The sequence below is a fragment of the Peromyscus leucopus genome, chromosome 1 (assembly GCF_004664715.2).
Source record: "Peromyscus leucopus breed LL Stock chromosome 1, UCI_PerLeu_2.1, whole genome shotgun sequence".
Lineage (NCBI taxonomy): Eukaryota > Metazoa > Chordata > Mammalia > Rodentia > Cricetidae > Peromyscus > Peromyscus leucopus.
The window spans coordinates 119,174,614-119,197,829 of record NC_051063.1 but is presented as its reverse complement, the minus strand read 5'-3'; the positions used below and the strand labels follow the sequence as shown (position 1 = coordinate 119,197,829).

Below are 23,216 nucleotides of genomic sequence, written 5' to 3'. Positions count from 1 at the left end.
CTACTCATCAAAAAGACCCTTCTCCCAAATTTTTGGCTTATGATTTTCATAACATAATAAACATAATAAGCTCAAGTATTGTTGGTAACATGTACATGAATTTAGGGCCATTTATTAGAATTCTAACAGAAAACAGAACCTCACAAAAAGCTTTCCTCCCATAGGTACTATCAACTGCCTATAACTCACCAAGGTGTTGGGGTGGGTTCCTAATGAAGATCTACTGTTTCTTTGCCAGTATTTTCACTTGTTTGTTCTTGTGGAGATTTTGTCAAGTAACCAAAAATACAATAGAAATATCTGGCTGTAAAGATGACATTTCCAGAACTACTTATCTGCTGGCACCTATTTCAAGATGTTCCCTAAGACATGACGATGAGAGGATTTGGTTAGATGTCCTCCTTAGGTCAGAACACTTAGTCTGTTCTTTTCAGGAATTCAAACTATTATGCATTTCTCTCTTGACTTCTTTCTATTACATAAATAAGCTTTTATGACCAAGGTTGAGAGCAGGCTATGTCTCTAGATATAAGCATAAATATTAAAAAAGTCATTTGATACTATGATCACTTAGCAAACTAACAATAAAGTGTAATACTATGGGCAATATTCCATCCTCAGCCATTAGATATTTAACAGCCTTATAAATTAAGACATGAAATATCTTCCTATTGTTCAAGCTTCAAAAGAAGTCAGAAAGCATTTAGAATCATATACCTCCTAGCATCATTATTTGTATTATCCTGTGTTTTGGTCTATACCCTTATATAGAACATAATTTAATTATATTTTGTAGTTTTCTTTACAGTCCTAGATCAATATGAAGGATTTCATAATTAAATCATTTTTGCATAAATACTCTACATGTCAATATTTTTGGAATTTAAAAATAACACATAATTTGTAGTGGAAAACTGAAGTCAAATGAAATAATGTAATATTTTCCATGCCATTCCCAGATAACACACAATTCAAAAATAAACAATGACAAAAAGCAGAATTACATAAATAAAAATGGCTTATTATAATGTTACATCCAAGAGAATTGAATCCAGAATTTGTATTCAAACTTAATTATGCAGTTGATTTTGTACATTTTTCATAAGATTAAACTTCTTACTTTGACATAATATTTGGTTAGTAGAAGAGATGCTTGTGATATTATACACATGCCTGGTGTAGGAAATAAATTTGTAATATTTAATGGATATTTTCAATTTTAGAATGTCTTTTCCTGATCTTATGAAAAGAATTTATCTGTGGTTTGAACAAAATAATGTAGCACTTTGGGGCAAAGATGCAAAAGAGCAGCCCTGCACTTGAGGCCAAAATACAGAAAATCTCCACAGTTACTGTACCTTTGCCCTTGGTGCTTTGGTAGACAGGAAGGAAGGTGATCCAGACACTGCAGACCACCAGCATGCTAAATGTCAGGAACTTGGCTTCATTGAATGTGTCAGGCAGATTTCTGGCCAGGAAAGCTACAGTGAAGCTTGCCAGGGAAAGGGAGCCCAAATATCCCAGGACACAGTAGAAGGCAATAACTGAACCTTTGTTGCAGACAATCAAAATATGGCCATGTTCAGTGTGTAGGTCAGCATCAACAAATGGAGGAGAAGTTGCCAGCCAGATTCCACAGAGAATCAGTTGGATCATAGTACAGATGGGAATGACAATGTTAGGTGCACCTGATGCCAGCAGCCATCTCTTTCTTCTATCTGGAACAGTGATCTTGAATGCTAGTACCACAGTAATTGTCTTAGCCAAGAACAGAAGATGTTGCCATGGTGAAGAAAATTGCAAATGTTGTCTGCTGCAAGATACAGGTGGCCATATGTGGATGGCCAATATAGAGCAAGGGACAGAGAAAACAAAATATGAGGGAAATGAGTAGGACATAGCTGAGAACTTGGTTATTGGCCTTGACTATGGGGGTATCTTGATGCTTCAAAAGATAGTGAGTACAACAGCTGTAAGAGAAGAGAAACACAGAGCCAAGCCAGCCAGAGATATTCCCAGGGGATCCTCAAAAGCCAGAAATGTGACAACCTTTTTGAGGCAGTGAGTTCGTTTTGTGTTGGCATACTGGTCATCTGGACACTTCACACAATGATTCATGTCTAGTAGGAAAGGTAGCATTTTCAGATTTAATTTTTCCCTAGTGTTTATGATACATGAGAGCTACAGTAATGTTTTAGGAAGTCATATCCAATTTTTATTTACCTTTTGTGGTATATGAAAATTAAATATGTTTGATGAACAGTATTTAATTCTTACTTCCTATGCCTTTCATCATAATGAAAAGGTTTTGTTTATATTTATCTCATTTACCCCAAAGCTTGTTAGTATTTTTCAAAAACAATGATGTACTTCCACATGATGTTAAGGTAGCTACAGAAACCTACTTGGATGGGTAATTAATGGAAACACAGCAGTTACTCATAGTTTTGAGAACTATGCCAAATAATAACTGAGAATGAGCTACTTCCTTGCATATTATGATCTGTGTATCAGCAGCAATTAGGTCCCACACAAAAAATGTTCTAATGTGTCTCCTTTAACATAGAAGCCTTATCCACTCCATATCATGGAAGGAACCCATTCCACCACATTATCAATCCAGTACAATTGCTAACAATGTTCAAAATATTTGCTAATGCATATTAGTAAAAGAGTCTCTCCTTGTCAAAGAAACTTGTCTTTGAGACAGAGACCGCTACAGAAAAATCACAACCAGTGAAAATTTAGAGTTGTGGAGCTCAGTCTAATGAACACATTTATAATAATATTCCCTCAGCTGTATCTCTGGAAATGTTGCAGAAAAGCGGGATGAAAATATTGTAATAGCTATGGGATCACTTGATGTGAGTAGTTGTCTCAGAGAAATATCACAAGCTACAGCCACAAAGTCTCACTATCATGACTGTTTAAACATTAGTTAAACAAGGACAAAAAATAGACTTGGTAAAAGTGAATTGGGGATACACAATCAGACCCCAACTCTACACAGAGAACAACAGACACCTAAGGTCTGTTGATTATATGAGAAATTGTCTTTCCCAAAGTATGGCACAGCAACTGATTATCATTGGATAACAAAATGGCTGATCTTAAAAACATACAAATAATACTGTAAAGACTGAACAGTTTGTATTTAGAAGTATTTATGTATATACATAAAATGTATGTACATGCCAACAGTTAATGAGAAAAGTGGCAATAAATTTGAAAAAAAGAACAAAAAGGGATATGTGGGAGGATTTGGAGAAATGGTGGGGAAAGACGAAATGATGTAACTGTGCTTTATCCAACCTTGGTTTCAACAATTCTTGTTCATATAGACCCTTCTCTTTCTCCCTAATTAGACTGCCAGAGCTACACCTGGGGTCTACCTGTGGATCTCTGCATACAGATCCCTCAGTCGTTGGATGGGGTTTCTGGCATGACTATTAGGATGTTTGGCCATTCCATCACCAGAGTTGGTCAGTCCCGGCTGTCTCTCGACCATTGCCAGCAATCTATTGTGGGGGTATCTTTGTGGACTTCTGTGGGCCTCTTTAGCACTTTGTTTCTTCCTTTTCTCATGTGGTCTTCATCTACCATGGTCTCCTATTCCTTGTTCTCCCTCTTTGTTCTTGATCCAGCTGGGATCTCGCACTCCCACAGTCTCTCTTTCCCTCGACCCTCACCCTTCATTACTCCTACTCATGTTCAGGTTGTTCATGTAGATTTTATCTGCTTCTCTGTCCTTTGGCAAGCCCTGTGTCTTTCTTGGGGTCCTGTTTTCCAGGTAGCCTCCCTGGGGATGTGAGTAGCAGTACAGTCATCCTTGTTCCACATCTAGTATCCTCCTATGAGTGAGTACATACCATATTTGTTTTTTTGAGTCTGGGTTACCTCACTCAGGATGATTTTTTCTAGATCCATCCATTTGCCTGCAAACCTCATGATGCCATTGATTTTCTCTGCTGAGTAGTATTCCATTGTGTATATGTACCACAATTTATTTATCCATTCTTCAGTTGAAGGGCATCTAGGGTGTTTCCAGGTTCTGGCTATTACAAACAATGCTGATATGAACATAGCTGAGCACGTGCTCTTGTGGTATGATTGAGCATATGAACGAGAATTGTTGAAACCAAGGTTGGATAAAGCACAGGGACAAATATCCAAATGAATGGAAACACATGAACTATGAACCAAAGGCTGAGAGGCCCCCAACTGGATCAGGCCCTCTGAATAGGTGAGACATTTGATTGGCTTGATCTCTTTGGAAGGCATCAAGGCAGTGGTACCAGGTCCTGTGTTCATTGCATGAGTTGGCTGTTTGAACCCTGGGGCTTATGCAGGGTCACTTGGCTTGGCTGGGAGGACAGGGATGGACCTGCCTGGACTGAGTCTATCAGGTCAATCCCAGTCCTTGGGGGAGACCTTGATCTGGAGGGGGTGGGAATGGGGCGTGTGCTGAGGGGAAGTGGAGGAGGGAAGGAGTGGGGAGAACAAGGGAATCCATGGCTGATATATAGAACTGAATGGTATTGTAAAATAAAATAAAAGGAAAAAATAAAAAGAGTGTTTAAAAAAGCAGAAATGATGTAACTGTTTCATAATCTGAAAAATAAGAAAAAAATGTTCTCAATTTGATTATTTCCTGGCTTCTATTCTTCCTGGGTGACTTTGCTTCTTCTTGTTCTAGAGCTTTGAGGTGTGCTATTAAATCACTAGTGTGAGATTTCTCCAAATTCTTTTTTTTTTTTTTGGTTTTTTTGAGACAGGGTTTCTCTGTGTAGCTTTGCGCCTTTCCTGGAACTCACTTGGTAGCCCAGGCTGGCCTCGAACTCACAGAGATCCGCCTGGCTCTGCCTCCCGACTGCTGGGATTAAAGGTGTGCGCCACCACCGCCTGGCTTTCTCCAAATTCTTTATATGGGCATTTAGTGCTATGAATTTTGCTCTTAGCACAGCTCTCAGAGTGTTCCATAAGTTTGGGTATGTGGTACATTCATTTTCATTGCTCTTTAGGAAGTCTTTAATTTCTTTCTTTCTTTCATCTTTAAACCATTGGTGATTCAACTGAGCATTATTCAGTTTCCATGAGATTGTAGGCTTTCTTTAGTTTTGTAGTTGCTGAATCTAACTTTAAACCATGGTGGTCTGATATAACACAGGAGTTTATTCCAATTGTTTTGTATCTGTTGAGATTTGCTCTGTGGCCAAGTATGTGGTTGATTTGAGAGAAACTCAAAGCAATTCCACTAAAATCAGGAACAAGGCAAGGCTGTCTGCTCTCCCCATACTTATTCAATATAGTACTTGAAGTTCTAGCCAGAGCAATAAGACCACATAAGGAGATCAAGGGGATACAAATTGGAAAGGAAGAAATCAAGCTTTACCTATTTGTAGATGATATGATAGTATACATGAGTGATCCCCAAAAATCAACTAAGAAACTCATATAGCTTATAAACACCTTCAGCAATGTAGCAGGATAAACTCAAAAAAACCAGTAACCCTCCTATATACAATTGACAACCACGCTGAGAAGGAAATCAGAGATACATCACCTTTTAGAATTGCCACAAACAATATAAAATATCTTGGGGTAACTCTAATTAATCAAGTGAAGGACCTATATGACAAGAGCTTTAAGTCCTTGAAGAAAGAAATTGAAGAAGATGTCAGAAAATGGAAAGCTCTCCCATCCTCATAGATAGGCAGGATTAACATAGTAAAAATGGCAATCTTACCAAAGCAATCTACAGATTCAATGCAATCCCCATCAAAATCCCAACACAATTATTCACAAACCTCCGATAGAACAATATTCAACTTCACATGGAAAAACAAAAAACCCAGGATAGCCAAAAGAATCCTGTACAATAAAACAACCTCTGGGGCCATCATGACCTCAAGCTCTACTATAGAGCTACAGCAATAAAAAAGCTTGGTACAGGATTACAAACTGACATGTAGACCAATGGAATTGAATTGAAGTCCCTGACATTAATCCACACACCTATGAACATATAATTTTTGACAAAGAAGCCAAAAGGGTACAATAGAAAAAAGAAAGCTTCTTCAACAAATGGTGCTGGCATAACTGGATATCAACGTGTAGAAGGCTGCAAATAGATCCATATCTGTCACCATGCACAAAACTTTAATCCAAGTGGATCAAAGACCTCAACATAAATCCAGTTACTCTGAACCTGATAGAAGAGAAAGTAGGGACTTGTCTTGAACACATTGGCACTGGAGATTACTTCCTAAATACAACACCAGTAGCACAGACACTGAGACAAACAATCAATCAATGGGACCTCTTGAAACTGAGAAGCTTTTGTAGAGCAAAGGTTATGGTCAACAGGGCAAAGCGACAGCCTACTGAATGGGAAAAGATCTCCACCAACCCCACATCTGACAGAGGGATGATATCCAGAATATATAAAGAACTCAAGAAATTAGACATCAAAATGCCCAACAGTCCAATTAAGAAAAGGGCTATATGGCTAAACAGAGAATTCTCAATAGAGGAAGTTCAAATGGCTGAAAGACATTTGAGGAATTGCTCACCATTCCTAATTATCAGGGAAATGCAAATCAAAATGACTCTGAACTACCACCTTACATCTGTCAGAATGACTAAGATCAAAAACACTGAAGACAGCTTATGCTAGAGAGGATGTGGAGCTAGGGAAACTCTCCTCCACTGTTGGTGGGAATACAAGCTTTGGAAATCAATATGGTGCTTTCTTATAAAATTGAGAATCAATCTCCCCCTAGAACCAGATATCCCACTCTTGGGCATATTTCTAAGGAATACTCAATCATATCACAAGGACACATGTTCAACTATGTTCATAGCAGCATTATTTTTAATAGCCAGAACCTGAAAATAACCTAGATGCCCTTCAACTGAAGAATGGATAAATAAAATGTGGTACATATACACAATGGAATACTACTCAGCAGAGAAAACCAATGACATCATGAGGTTTGCAGGCAAATGTATGTATCTAGAAAAAATCATCCTGAGTGAGGTAACCCAGACTCAGAAAGACAAACATGGTATGTTCTCACTCATAGGTAGATACTAGATGTAAACAAAGCATGACTAGACTGCTACTCAGAACTCCAGGGAGGCTACCTAGTAAAGAGGACCCCAAGAAAGACACAGGGATTGCCCAATGACAGAGAAATGGATGAGATCTACATGAGTAAACTGGACATGGAGGGGGCGGGTAATGAAGGCCGAGGGTTGAGGGAAAGGGAGCTTAGGGAAGGGGGAGATCCCATGTGAATCAAGAAAAGAGAGGGAGGACAAGGAAAGAAAGACCATGATAAATGAAGACCCCATGGGAATAGGAAGAAGCAAAGTGCTAGAGAGGTCCCCAGAAATCCACAAAGATACCTCCACAAGAGGCTACTGGAAATGGTCAAGAGAAAGCCCAAACTGAATTACTCTGGTGATCCAGTGGCCAAACACCCTAACTGTTGTGGTAGAACTTCCATCCAATGAATGATGGAAGTGGATTCAGAGATCCATGGCCAGGCCCCAGGTGTAATTGCTGGAGTCCATTCAGTGAGAAAGAGGAGGGATTTTATGAGCGAGAATTTTTGAGACCATGATTGGAAAAAGTACAAGGACAAATAGCCAAACTAGTGGAAACACATGAACTATGACCCAATAGCTGAGGATCCCCCAGCTGGATCAGACCCTCTGGATAAGTGAGACAGTGGATTAGCTTGAACTGTTTGGGAGGCCCCCAGGCTGTGGAACCAGGATGGTCTTTAGTGCATGAGATGGCTGTTTGGAGCCTGGAGCCTATGCAGGGACTCTTTGCTCAGCCTGTGTGAAGGGAGGAGGAGCCTGGACCTGCCTCAATTGAATCTACCTGGCTGAGCTGAATCCAAAGGTGAGTCCTTGCCCTGGAGGAGATGGGAATGGGGGGTGGTTTGGGGGCAGTGTGTGGCAGGGAGTGGTTGAGGGAGTACAGGTGAATCTGTGGCTGATACTTAAAATTATATTAAATTATAAAAGAAAAAAAGAAAAAAAGAAAAGGCAGCATTCATTTATATGAAAAAAAGAGAAAAAAAGAAAAGAAAACAACAACAAAAAAGCCAGCACTCATAATGCCTAGGAAAGTATAGACACATGAACAAATTATTCCCTACACTCTCTACATGACAAAATATCACATATATTTTTATGTTGCACTGCTTGATCTTTGCTTGGGCACATTATCCTCAAATTTTACTAATTTCTATAAGATTTGAGAATTCAATGCTCCCAAGGTTGCAGTATTTACTGTTAAAACATAAAAATCAAATTCTATAACGCAAGGACATAATTGCAAAGCATAGTTCTGGATAAGTCTGAGAACTTCCTTCCATTTGTATCTTTGTAATTTATACCATAGTATATTTACTTTTCTTTTAAATGAATTGACCCAACAGCCCAAATTCAAAAGTGATGATGATGATGATGATGATTCCATTCCAGTATTGAGTCTATCCATCAGAGAATTTACATTCCATTTTAGTTGTTCAATCCTCTCTGATTTTGTTAAGCAAACTGGTGAGTGGAGGAGGTGGGAATGGGGGGTGGGCTGGGGGGAGGGGGAGGGGGGGCGAGAGGGGGAGAACAGGGGAATCTGTGGCTATTATGTGGAACTGAATTGTGTTGTAAAATAAAAAAAATAATAAAAAATGCTTCAATTTTTAATATTTATTTTAAATTAGTTATGAATGTGTCATATTTATTTATTTTTATCAAAAATATATTCTTTTCTGATATAATATACCCTGACCACAGCTTCTCTTTCCTCCATTCCTCCCATGCTTTTTTAAGTAGGAGCAAAGGAAATTTAATAAAATTGAGTGTGGTGTCTTTGTGCTCAACTGGCACAAAAGTCAATAAGTTTAAGTTTTGATTTAATATATATGTGATGGTCTCATTTGAATCAATACAATTTTTGTGCATTATCCTATTAAAGTGGTTTATATTCTAACATTAGTCATTGTGTGTTATAATCAAATACACTTATAATTTTAGTATATTTTTTAAAAACCTCTACTGTTTCTTCACAATCCCATGTTCAAATCATTCAGAACTATGTTTACCTATTTCAGGCTCTAAACTAAAATGCTAGTTAATTTTTTTAGCTATTTCTTCTCACTACAACATTAAGTAATTCGATCCTTCAGAACTTGGTATACTATGAAAATATAGTTTTCAAAGTTTCTGTACATCAATGTAGATACCACTACTTACCTATTTAAAAACTCTCTGAATTATTTGTTGTGGACATTATAATAAAATATTTAATACAGAGTTCAAAATGATTGAATATAAACTAAGCTGTGAAATAGAGTAGGACTTGAAATACAAACTACCAATGATAGACTTGATCTACTATAGCTCACAGTACAAAAATGAACATTTCTACAACAACCCTGAACATTCACTCCTTGATAGAAACTTGGGGTTACTGGGAGTAAGAGGATGCTTAGCATATAAGGCTTAAATAAACTAAAACCAGATACGACTATTAAAAATTCTGAATATTAGGATGATTATAAGTTGCAGTAGTAATGATTATTACTTTAAAGTTATATCCAGGAGAAAGTATTTTGTTCATAGTATTTAGACTGATCAGATAAAAATGTAATTAAAAAACAGAGAATGTAGTATTACAAATAGCAATGTTATCTATGCATTCAACTTCATAATAAAATTTATCCTTTGTTTTTCTTCAAAGGACTCTTTGAGAATTATATAAATATGTGAGAAAATAAACAATCTGTTGATTATTTTGGTAAATCATATCCTTACTTGTCATGTTGGAAATTTCATTTTCTGCACAGGGGTTACAATCAAAACAGCAGATAGCTTTTCCCTCCTGAGGGGATTTTCTGTGTCCAGGACTGCAGGGCCTACTGCATATGGAGGGTGGAGTCTGAGGAAAATCAGATACATTTTAAATACAATGATTTAATATAAGTTCCAAAAGCTGCAGTAATTCACAACGAGGAGCCACTGAAAAGTTCTATTAAAGTCATGTTTCATAAAGTAAAATTCCACTGTTTTTAAGATAAGTATTATGAATTTATGGTGATTTATAAATTGTGGAACACACACAATAGAGGAGAGGGGAGAAGAGAAAAGCGTGAGGGAGAGGGGAGGGAGAGAGAGAGAGAAAGAGAGAGAGAGAGAGAGAGAGAGAGAGAGAGAGAGAGAGAGAGAGAGAGAGAGAGAGAGAGAAGAGTGGATGTGAGTCAAAATGAGTAATTGTTAAAATGTGTTACCCAATGATGCAGCATGCTATTTTGTGCTACATGTAAATCATTTGAGTTAAGACCAAATTACCTGTCTAAAATCGGTGGCCCACTCTGTCATTTCATCAGATATGTACAATTGTGGATCATTTGGAGAATGTCCAGAAAACTTTCCTATTTTTACTTTAAATCCACAGGACTGTTTAAAATCTGTGACATAGAAAATGTCATATTCTGCACCCTGTTTTGCCTCCCGGTTTATGGTCACTAGGTCTCCAGCAGGATTTACAAATTGTATGTTCTTCAGTAAAGAAAACATCTAAAACACATTTGTCATTTCAGTTTCAAATATGCCTACACACTAGGACAGAAAATATACAATATATAATGCTCACAATTTTCATTAGCCTCCTCTAAAAAACAACTGTATTAAAAGTACTCAATAGTAAATAAAAGAAATTATATATAGACATAAATTTTCACTACACTTTAAAGTTAAAATTTTATCACTGGTATTGATGCTCTAAAACACACCACCTAAATTATAAGCTTTTAGAGTAGAGACACATTCTACATTTCTTCCTGGCAACATTGTTATTTGATCATAACCTTGGGAATTGCTTTCCTAAATAGATCAAAAAGTGGGAGCACTACTATTATCATCTGAAATCTCTGTTTTAAAATGTTGAGCAACTTTTTGAACATATAAAAGAAAAGTCATTTTCTTTTTGTCATTTAAAAATTTCATGAAAAATATTGTTCTTCCAAATGTTAAAAACATAAGATTCATGTATGTGCTTGCAATATTCTGAACAAAATTTCTTCATTTAGATTGTAAAATGCTAAATTGTATGCCTGTAATAGCTGTATCATAATTGATGATGCTAACATAATAAATCATCATATGCAGTGAAAAATTCCAGATATATATATATATACACACACACCTTGGAGAAAGGCGTGTAGTTTCCATGGATTTAGAAAACTATGGATACCTTTAAGAATGTCATATCTATAACTTACAGGCCATTCAATGAATGACTAATTACCTGCCAGGAGTCAAATTCCAGCCCTTTCCCATGATTCTCTGACCGTGTGTCTGTTTGTCGCAGAAGCATCTCATGGAGTGAGTGGGCTACAGCATACACAGCATTGTATAAGTTATAACTTGAATCACTCATGGACATTCCAAACTGATGTCTAAATAACCACTTCAATAAATTTGAAGCAGAACAATTCTTCAGTTTCTTACAATTAGATGATGACAAAGAACACTTAAAATAAATCCACCATAGTCTAACAAATGAAATTTCATTACTGTAATTTGAAGGATGCACTGTCTGCATAAATTGTTTAAAATCAGACATCTCAGAATTATGATGTGAAAAAAAGAGAGTACCATGGGAGGAGTCAAGCAAGAAATGTCCTATAACAGTGATCCTGTCAAATTGTGATGTACTGACCCAGATTCTATTAATGTTAAAAATTTTCCATGCTGTAAAGTGTATTTGTAGAGCAGAGTCTTTGTTTCCATAAACTATCACAACTTTTGCTGATGATTTCATAATCTGCTCATTATACTGGTTAGCCTTTGTAAAGTATGAAATATTATCATCTGTAATAAAACTCACAAATGCTAAACAGACCATGTTCCTTTGCATCTCTTCTCTCAATTCAGAAAGAAATTGAATTCCATGGTCTTCATTTGAAATGATCACCCCCACCCAGTTCCATCCAAAGTGAACCAGGAGGGACACCATGTCTAGTGGCAGAGATGTGTCCTTGGGAGACATCTGGTAGAGATGAGGAAATTGTTCATGGGCATTCAGGAGAGGTTGAAAATCACCATAGTAGAGCTGGAGGACATAGAATGAGTATGAGTAACATAGAAGGACTAATGATTGGTTTAAGACCTAAGTGTAGTAAAAAAATACTAGGGGTGTTAGAAAGTGTGAATTCTTCACTTCATTATTAAGATCATATCCAATTTCTTGTGGTTGTTCCAAAACTACAAGTGAACTATCTTTTCTGGTAAAATGTTTCACACTTCTGTGCCTTTCTTTCTTATTTGTGATAACGTTGTTATGTTTGCTTCAGAAAGTATCTGAGCATTTATTCTTGATGGAACAGAATAGATAAAAACCAAGTCTCTACCTGTTAATCTTTTCAGAATCTACTTTAAGGAGGAGACAGTATTTCATTAAATTATCCCATTCTTACTTACCTCTGGAGTTCTGGATATGTACAAGAGTGGTCCAAGTGTTGCAGAAACTTCCCACATGGGTCCTGTAAATACTATTAAATATTTTTTCTGATTTTTACAGTAGTAGTTAGGAAAATTTTCACTTGTTTTTGCAGTATAACCAGAATTCCTCTTGTCAGCCAACAGATTACATTTGATGTCAACTAGCAGAGAAATGTTTGGTAAAATATGAGGATTCCTATTGATTTCTTCCATGGCAAAATAAAGAGAGAAAATCAGGTGGATGTTCTTAGGTGTCAACCTGAAAACAGAGCACACTATTCATGAGAGATTAGGTTCCAAACATGACAATTTTGTATTACACTCAATGGGAGAATAGCACTGAATTCTTATTTTTTGGACCCATTGCTATAATGACACAAGTCCTATTTATTTGATGTATGAGAATGTGAGTCCCGTGGGAGAATATTAAGATTCACAAAGGATTTTCTTTGGGGGCAGTGGATTTCATACCAATGAGATTGCCTTTTAACTTTGATGTTTCTTACAGTTCCATCCTATTATCTGCAAACTTTGTAAAATATATGCATGCCCTTCAGACACTAGAAAAGTTTGTACTGGTTAATGTTGAATCTTCTCATGCCTTCATTGTATACTTCTAACATTTAACATATTTGTTAAATGCATTTGTATTATTTGCTATCTATAATGCTATACTTTTATACAGAGGCAGAACTGGACAAAGCAATGATTTTGCTGAGGGTATGAAGACTAGGTAACCAAATCTGCCTGTGTCAAATGCTTTGAAAAGCCGGAGGGATTCACAGGTAATTAAAATAGCATAATGCTTCTTATCCTCCATCTTTCCTTTCACATACTTTCTTGCTTTCATATTGTATTTGATGATGTTCAATGTTTAGTGATATAAGGTTGGCTATTATTATACCTGCTTCCAGTGAGGAATGAGCTCCCTTCTCTTCATATGGACCCTCATGCTGTACTGATGCCTTTCAACCTATATTCTTTGCTTTGTAATACAGAACTGACCCTGTTTTCAAATTGGTGTGGTTGAGATTTGTCCTAATATGTCGTGTGTAATAGATTTACTTCTGCTTCTCTCTTTCATTTAAGGTCTTTTGATTGGATGTAACACTTTTGATATAGTTTTATAGGTTTTACGCCTATTCAACAATAACATCTTATTTAAGTGTGTTGCTTATGTGTCTTTTAGGTATTGCTTTATGCTGACAGCTGCTGGTAGCAATGACTTTACTTGGGGCCCAAGAATATAGAGCAGATGGCAATGGATAGGTGAGGTGTCAACCCAGATAAATAATTCTCTGATGGAGGAACTCTTACAGGTAAGATTCATGGGGCCACAGACTTGGACATGGTTGCATCTCTTTGTAATTTCACATGTGTATGAACAGCTATGGTATCTTCCTAATATCTGAACTGTAATGTGTAATTTCATCTGATGTGTACATGTAATCTCATGATTACATCTCAATCTTTTGGGCACATATACCTGAGGATGGTGAGGAAGAAGACTTCTCATTAAACTGCGTAATTTTAATATATGTAAGATATACCAGGATATGCTTAATAACTACATCTATTTTTCCATGAGGAATGTAAGACACATAGGCAGTGATTTTTTTTAAATCACTAGTCAGACTGGCATAAACAAAACAGCAATTTCTTCTCAGTTCTAAGACAATCCATATACTATTGGTTGATTTGGGCCTCAGAACAAATGCAATCTAGACTGAATGTCTCTATAAATATATCATAAGTCAAAACTTTACAGATATGGACAAGGACAGAGTTAGACATGTCTAACTAAGGTTATTAGTTACAAAGCAACTTAAATTACTATGCCAGTTTCTCTAGCCAGACTTGGCTGATAACAGAGACCAGTCCCAATCCCTACTAAATTCTTTTGCAATTAACAGTCTGTACAAACTTCCAACCTCAATCTATGATATAAAACTCAAGGAACAGTTAACTAACTGTTCATTATTTAGGTCCCAAATAACAAATAATCAAATAACCAAGTCCAGAGAGAAACAGATTTATGTGGAAAAAATTTCGCAATTAGCCAGGGCTACAGAAGAGTTGGTCTGGGCTCACAATCTTGAATATAGGGGGTACAAGTTCCCTTCCTTTTGATCTCTGCTTACAAGCAGGATAGGAAAATATATTTTTAGGTTTAGGAAACTTTCAATGCCACCATGCCCCACCTATGCGTTGCCTTGGAATATGGCTCTGCTGCTCATCATCTACTCAAGGAGTGTGCTATGACATTTAGATGCAGCTTTTGTAACTTTTCTTTTTATTGCAAAAAGCCTCCTGTTAAATGTGTATGTGGCTGTGTAGGACAATGGGAGCAAGAAAATTGGAACTTGAGAGAAAGCTGAAGCTGCAGAGAAGTAAAAAGCATGGCCATCACATCCTGTATGTGAGTGTGATTCCCTTAGATAGAAACTTATTCCTAAAGACCCTTAAATAAGAAAGATTCCTAAAATCCCACTACTTTGAAGGCATTCTAGAGCAATTCTAGGAGCTGGACTCCCAGGCAGTGTTAGCCTCATCCATATTTTCTGTATTGCTTTGTAACTAAATACATATTTATATCACTAGACATAACTTGTGGTTGTGAAGCTGCTATGGAATTGATTGAACCATTTACATATCCCATAAAATTTTAATGCTCATGTTTGAATCAGTTTTTTTTGGCAGTGTCTTATTCTTTTATTTTAATTAACTCTTTCTCAGAAAGACCCCAAGTTATGCCACATTGTCTAGGCCCTTGCCATTCTTTACTGGAGATGGATATTCGTTGTTAAAATTGAATTCTCCCATTCGTTCATTGTAATTACTTTTCTATGAATTGTTAATATGTCATATGACATAGACTAGACCATAATATACAATTTAGATATTTTTGAACTTGAAAGGAGCCTTTAATCTTTATATGGAATATAGAAATACCCAGGATAGCTGAAACAATTCTAAATAATGAAATAATTACTGGTAATATCACTATGGTATCACAATATACTACATGGCTGTAGTAATATAAACAGAATGAACTTGTCACAAAAGCAGACATGTTGATAAATAGAAAGGAATTGGAGCCTCAGACTAAGTCCACATACCTATGTACATCCACTTTATGGTAATGAAGCCAGAAATCCACAGTGGAAAAGCTAAACATCTTTAACAACTGGTGCCGTCTAAACTGAATAGATACATGGAAAGGAACACATATTTATCCATATCTGTCAATCAGCACAAAACCCAACTCTGGCTGAACAACACTGTAAGACTAGATACGCTGGATCTCTTAAAAGAGAAAACTGGGGTATAATCTTGAACTCATGGTTTTGGTAAAGGTTTCTTTTTCTGAATAGAACACTGAAAGGGAACGTACCAAAACAACAGGAAGTAAATGAGATCTCATGAAACTGAAAAGCTTTTGTATGGTAAAGAACACCATCATTGGGGCATAGTGGCAGGCTGGAAAATGGGAAAAGATCCTTAGTCATCAGAGTATTATAAATCAAATGTACTTTGAAATTTTATCCAATTACATTCAGCATGGACAACATCAATAAAAAATGATAGCTTATGGTACAAGAATGTACTCTAATGGGAAGACTCATGCATTGCTTATAGGATTGTAAACTTCCACTATGAAGATCAGTGCAGTAGTTCCTTTGGAAGCTTGGTATAGATCTACTTCAAGATCCAGATATCTGAATTGTCTTAGTTTGGGCTTCTAATGCTGCAATGAATCACACCCCAAAAGCAAGTTAAGGGGGAAAGAGTATATTTGCCACACACTTCCATATCTCTGTTCATGATAGAAGAAATCAGGACAGGAACATAAACAGAGCAAGAACCTGGAGAAAGGAGGTGTTGAAAAGGCCTCGGAAGAGTGGTGCTTACTGGATTTCTTTTCATGGTTTGTTTAGCCTGCTTTCTTATAAATCCCAGGACCACAAGTCTAGGGATGGCACCATGCATAATGGACTGGGCCTTCCCCCATCAATCACTAATTAAGAAAATGCCCCACAGACCTACCCACAGCCAATATCATGGAGATACTATCCTACTGAATGTGCTGAGTCAGCAGATGAAAGTCCACCATCAATGAAACAGCATGTAATGGCACACAGGTAAAGCCACAGAAAACATGACAACATTTAGATCAACAGAGATTGGCTGTGTTTAAATGTAAGAGCTAGTCAGTGGTAGGCCTGAGCTATGGCTGAGCAGTTTTAATTAATATAAGATACTGAGTGATTATTTTATAAGTGACTGTGGGGTCTGTAGGGCTGTGAGGAAAGTCTGGAGAAACCTCCAGCTACAATCCTCTCTATAAATGGATGATAAGGCCCTCTGGCTGAAGATGAAACCTACACAGCATAGTGAGGATGAAGAAATTAAGCTCTTGCCTACCTAGAAAATTTATGCCTGCTAACTACTGCTCATAGTACTCAAAGTTCTCTGAAAAACAAGCAAGGTAAACACAAACCTAAACATCTACAGTGGTGACTGCCTGCAAGATGTGCTAGTGAAACAGTGGCACGAAGCTGGTGGGAGTAACCAAATAATAAATGATATGGTTTAGGTCCATTCCAAGAGATTGAATACATGTTTGATACCACATTGCTGGCCAAGAACATGACAATAGATAGGCCTGGGACCTAGGGGAAAACCAAAGACTACTGCTCTAATAAAGGAACAAAGCCATAAAATGTCTCTTAATATCATTCTGCTTTATTAATAGATCTGTTCCTTGCTTAGACATCATCAGTAAAGTTTCTTCCTCCAGTATATGTAGACAAATACAGAGACCCACAGCTGATCAATGTGCAGACAGTGAGAAACCTTGCACCATTTTTAAATGTGGTGTCTCCAACAAATGCAACAACATTCCACACAGGGCTCAAGGAACTCCATGACAGAAGATGTGGAAAGATTTGTAAGATCCAGAGTGAATGGAGAGAATAAAAGAAATAAGGACATCTGTGCACAGGACTAATGCATATATGAACTCAGAGAGGTTGAGGCAGTATACACAGGACCTGCACACATCTGTGCCACATGCAGTTCATTGGCTCAGTGGAGAAGTGGATAAAAGTTCCTATCCTAAACTCAGGAGATATTTCCCATCAGTATCTACTGCAAACAAAAATTTAGTTCTTGCCAACAGAGTTTCACTGGGGACATCGACCACCATTTAGGGCCAGCATGATGCTCGGCAGTAGATGGCCAAAAAAATTAAAGTCAATCGTGTTTGAAGGTTAATTATATCATAATATTTTTTCAAGGCTTTAAAAGTTATTTTAAGCCTGGGTCCCGAATTTGCATTATTGCATTTGTGGTTTTGTGGGATTCCTATGCATAAGAATGTGTGTGTCTTATTATCTATATGTATTTTTAATTTTTTATTTCTTCTGTTTGGTTGATTATGTTGTCCTATTCTGATTTGTTTGTTTTTGTTTTATCTTATTTTCTAACTATCATTTAGAAGAGTCTTTTTCCCATCAAGAGGAAGAAATGGTGTTAGTTCAGATTGGAGGGAAAGTGCACAGGATCTCAGAGGTGTGGGGGAGTGAAAACTGTAATCAAATATAATGTGTGAAGAATAAGTTTTCAATAAAAATGCAGGGATATAAGTTTTATGTGTGATAATGTACATGGTCCTGGGAAAATATTATATTAGATAAGAATAGCATAAATGAGCAAAAAATAGTTTTATCTCATTCATATAAAATGCCCCAATGGAGCTGTATGTGATAGAATGTAGATTTAGGAATAGGCAGGAATGAGGGAATAAAAGATGAGAGCTGAAGAATATATTATCACAATTCCTAGTGAATGTTATAAATATATGAACTTGGCTGTGATGATAGATGCAATCATTTCTCTGTGTTAACATTCATTCTTTTAAATAAGCAGACCAAAATGTAAGTTAACAGAAACAGAAACAAACTACCAAAACAAACAAATTAGTCGTTTTAGATTTGCACTTTTCCCTTTAGTGTTGGAAGTTTTCTATATAAAATCTTCAATAGTTTACTGCTTTATATTTCAAAGATTATCCATTGTTAATTTATGCCATCATTAATGATGCTACATTTTTTCATGTCCTTGGGAAGCCTATACTTATCAGTCATGGTTATTGTTTTTAATCTGTAGAAAACCTAGAGTTTATCGGGTGAAGTTTGTCTCTGGGATACAACACATTATCTTCTGCTTCCATCTGTGAAAGTAAAGTGACATTATAAACTTTCAAATTAGAAGGCTTCATTTAGTCACAAGCCTCTTATCATTCTATGTAAAATCACTATATTTAGAATGGAGAAAAGTTTTCTCAACAAACTAGACTAATATTGACAATTGATAGATACTGAAAGATGGAGAGCCAGTTTACACTTTTTTTTAAATACAGCATTTTGGTGGCTTAACCATTGTCCAGTGGAAGGGCATATATTCAAGAGCATGTGGACAGTACAAATTGGCCTTGACACATTAAAAAAAGATGAAACAAAGTAGGGTGATTGGGAAAGAGGCATGGATCTGGGGAAGTTTTTGGTACTATGTAAATATTATAATAATGCACTCTATGAAATCTTCAAATGAGTAATAAAATTTAAATAGACAATACAAGCTGGTGTAGTTATATAAAAAAATAAGTGAATCCTTCCTACATTGTTCAGGTAGGCTCACAGTTTGGAGAATAGACTTGATCCAAATAGAGATTGATTACTTTGGTTCCCTCTCATCACTATACATCCATATGGGAAACATGTATGACTAGAATATTTTCAACATGGTTTGGACAAATAGTAGAAAATTATAGACAAAATTGGGTACTCAATTCCAATGGAGGGTACACATATCAATTTACTTAATTTCCTGTTTATTGCACTATAAATAGACAATTCTGACATGATAAACAATATACAGTACAAGCATTTGTGTATCCCTTACATTTAATCTACAACATTTTGGAAATGTAGAGAGTAAATACATATAAAATGGTAACTTTTCTTTCATCTGTCAACCAAATTCCAACTTATGCAGAATAATGAATGCCACAAGAAGAATCCTTTTCTCAGCTACAGAGAAATTCTGATTATGTATGTCAAGAGAGGAGTTGGAATAACTGAAATTTTGTTTTTGAAATTTCAGTATGTTTCTCTACAACTTCATTTGCCTTATCAATTGTGGTATCAGGTTTTTAATTATGCTAGAATCATCCAAACATTGCTCAGAAAATAATATCGAATGGCCATAAAGCAAAAACTGCTGTTTAGTCACAAACAGAAAGAGAAACATATACTAATTTGAAACATCTTTGCTATGTAATATAAAAGGCTTAATAGGAATTTAGATAGAAAAATCCCAGTCTGTAATGAACATACATGTATATGAAGAAAATTCAGGAACTAATCAGGACTGTGCTTTTTTCAAATGAGGCATTTATGCCTCCATGAGACAGTTTCTATACTAATCGATTATTTGTATTGGTAAAAATGCAAAGAAAGGGGTCTAGGTAGGAAACATTTGCCATGCCGTTTTCTTTAATACTCATAAGTTAGGAGAAATAAAAGCATTTCTCTGGACCTCTATCATCTTGTGTCATGTAAATATATAAGTATAGATATAGAAAGATCCTGTGATTTCAAGTGCCAGAATTTTAGATATAAAACTCCTCATAATCTTAAAATAGGAGATCACATCACTGAGGAACATTGACTGATTAGCTGGTTAAATTTGAAAATGAATGAGTTAAAAACCTCCTTTCCTTGACTCTCAGGGCACGGCTTGCCTAAAATGTGTAGATAATCATAAGCATATATATTGGTGAGTATTTTTTGTTCAAACTTTAATCAAATACCCCTTCATTCTTCCTCATTTATATCTGATCATTTGGAGGTCTGTGTCATCTCCATATTACATATTACCATGAATATTACATTTATAGCTATTATATGATTACTTGCCCTTTTTTCACACTCTCCTTCAAACCTAGTGATATTTTTAATAAACAGATGAGTATTCAACACATAGGATATTGTTTCACTTCTAGTGCAGCTTTTCAATTCTTCTGAGATTTTGCTTATATAATACAGTCATAAACTTTCACCTATATTTTGAATGTCCTACTGAGATATGGTATTAAAAACTGAACAAAACCTTTGTCTAAAACTGAAAACTTCACTGTGATGATTCTCACACATATACAGTGCCACACTTAGAAATGTGTTCTTACACAAATTTAGAATATTATTTTTGACATTTTCCCTATCAAACTCTAAGAGACATTGTAACAATTTTCTCAGCTGAAATCTCAACAAGTAACCTCAGTTGTACAGGGATATGAAAATTGTGGTCAAACATATAAATCTAAGATTGTGTAGTACACTCATCCTCACAATAAAAAATTTATTTTATATAATTAGGGAAAGAGGAGAAAGAGATTTAAAAGTATAATAAATGTAATAAATGAAAGCATACAGTAAAAATGAGACAATTTTTAAGTCAATAAATTGACTTCAGCCTGGGGTAACTTGGATGAATTTGTAGCCTTATTACTCCTCTCTCAACTGTTAGCAGGTACCACAGGCAACACTGTGGTACATTTATTCTAACACTGTAAAAGGGAAACAGGAACTCATTGCTTGCAGAGGCAGCCTCTATTCTAAAAAATGGATAAATTGTCTACTGAGGTATTTTAATTCGATGCTTCATGTGTTGCTAATCTAGAACTTTGAAAAAAAGTTCTGACATTGTTTATTCCACAAAAAAGTAACTGTGCACATGAAACTGAATGTAAAGGTAAGGATGGCATAAAATTCTCATAGTGAACAGACACTGTTCAATTTCACACTGTTGTTTTCTACACCTGATTTCAGCTGTGGAATCAAAGAACACAACAGCTGTGAAATTATGACAGATAGATTATTTGAACAAAAATCTCAGTACCTTTTGTTATGTCTAATTAAAAGTCCGGGCAGATAAACCAAGGCCTTCTCTGTGGGAATTGGGCATTATATGCTGGTGAGCAAAAAAGTACTAGCAGATGAAAGAAAGACCACTTTATTGTAACCTCTATGAAATAAACTAAAAGCAGTGCTTAGTACTATGTTTGTTAGGGACATCACATGACAGCAGTTGGGAATTGTCATATTTAAGGATGGTCTCTAGAAGCAAAGTTGATATCATGGATCATTCATTCAGTTTCCAGACTGAAATTTGTGACTTGAAAAAAATAAGCAAGCTAACCCCTAAACCATCATAAATATTACAATAACCTTCTGTAAATATGAAATATATTTGGGTAATGTCCTAGAGGTAGGAATAAAAGGCAGAAAGAAGACATATAGAATAATGTTCTACCACTCAGCAGTGCTAGAATGCATCATATACCATGATAAACAAGGATTTAAAAATGAAAGAGGTACTTACTGCTTATCTAGATTTCCACTGAAATATTCATTTTTCATCTTTCTATGCTCTGTATAAATGGAAAAGAAACAGTCTTTTTCTTTATCTCCTTCTGGGTTTTTCTTGTCTTTCATTCTGAAAAAGCACACAGGGTCAGTCAAACTGCAGAGAAGTAAGGGAGGCTTCAGGACCAGGAAGACAAAGATCAAAGACAACATCTTTGTAATGTAGCTGAGAAGAGAGCCTGAGCAAAGTGCAGCATGAAGTGTCGGGGAGAAAGTCATGTATCAATTATGCATGAACCCATCCATGTGTCTCTTTTTATTATTAAAGTCATTGCTAAGGAATTCAAAATATTTTAGGAATCTCAGTACTTTGTTTTCAGTGTGCTATTTGCCTCTGGAGATTTCATAATTAATCTCTGGCCTAGGGCTCTGCATCTGAAATTCTAAATCCAGGTGACAATTAAGGGATACTAATTTCATTCCCCTCAATATCCCTTATAATTACATACTTGTCATTGGACATGAAGTTCGCAAAAACAATTCCTCCTGGGCAAATTTCCTAACAAGCTCTGATTACCATTTGTAGTAGTTGACTTGGGTCACATCAGACATCTCAAATGAATTTTGTGTCAAAAATAAGTCTTTGTAGACAGAGCTTATTACAGACATACAGGAAATATGAGCAGTAATGTTCATGATAGAAAGTAGTATCTTTACTGTCTGTTGTATGAGAATGTTCTTTGCCTGCTTGAATGCTGTTTTGTCTGTCTATCTGAGAAGCTTGTGCGTGGCAAAGGACAATGCCATTCAGACAGTGCAGTAGCCTTCAGAATGGGAAAGAGGAAACTCAAATGGCTGAGAAACAAAGAAAAGTTCACCTTCATTAGCAGTCATATCATTACAAATCCAGTCTACACTGAGTGTTCATCTTACAACTGTCAAAATGGCAAAGATCCACAACACAAGGGGAAGTAGAGCTGGCAGGAATGTGAAGTAAGAACACTTGTACGTTGCAGATAGTACAAAACCACAGAGTCACTATGAAAATCAGTGTGGCCGTTTGTCTAGAAGACAGCAATGAATCCACCTCAAGATCTAGCCAAACCATGCTAAACCGAATATCCAAAGGATGTTTATTCTACTGCTAAGACATTTGCTCATTTATGTTCTTTGTTACTCCCTTAATAATAGTGAGAATTTAAAAACCAACATAGATTCTCCTAAACATAAGAATAGATAAAGAAAATGTGGAACATTTCTACA

General features: G+C 36.1%; 1 pseudogene; it reads right to left on the bottom strand.

Annotated features, from left to right (window-relative positions):
• Positions 1-1,200: 1,200 nt before the first annotated feature.
• Positions 1,201-22,169, bottom strand: LOC114686831 (annotated as a pseudogene).
• Between the last annotated feature and the right edge of the window lie 1,047 nt (positions 22,170-23,216).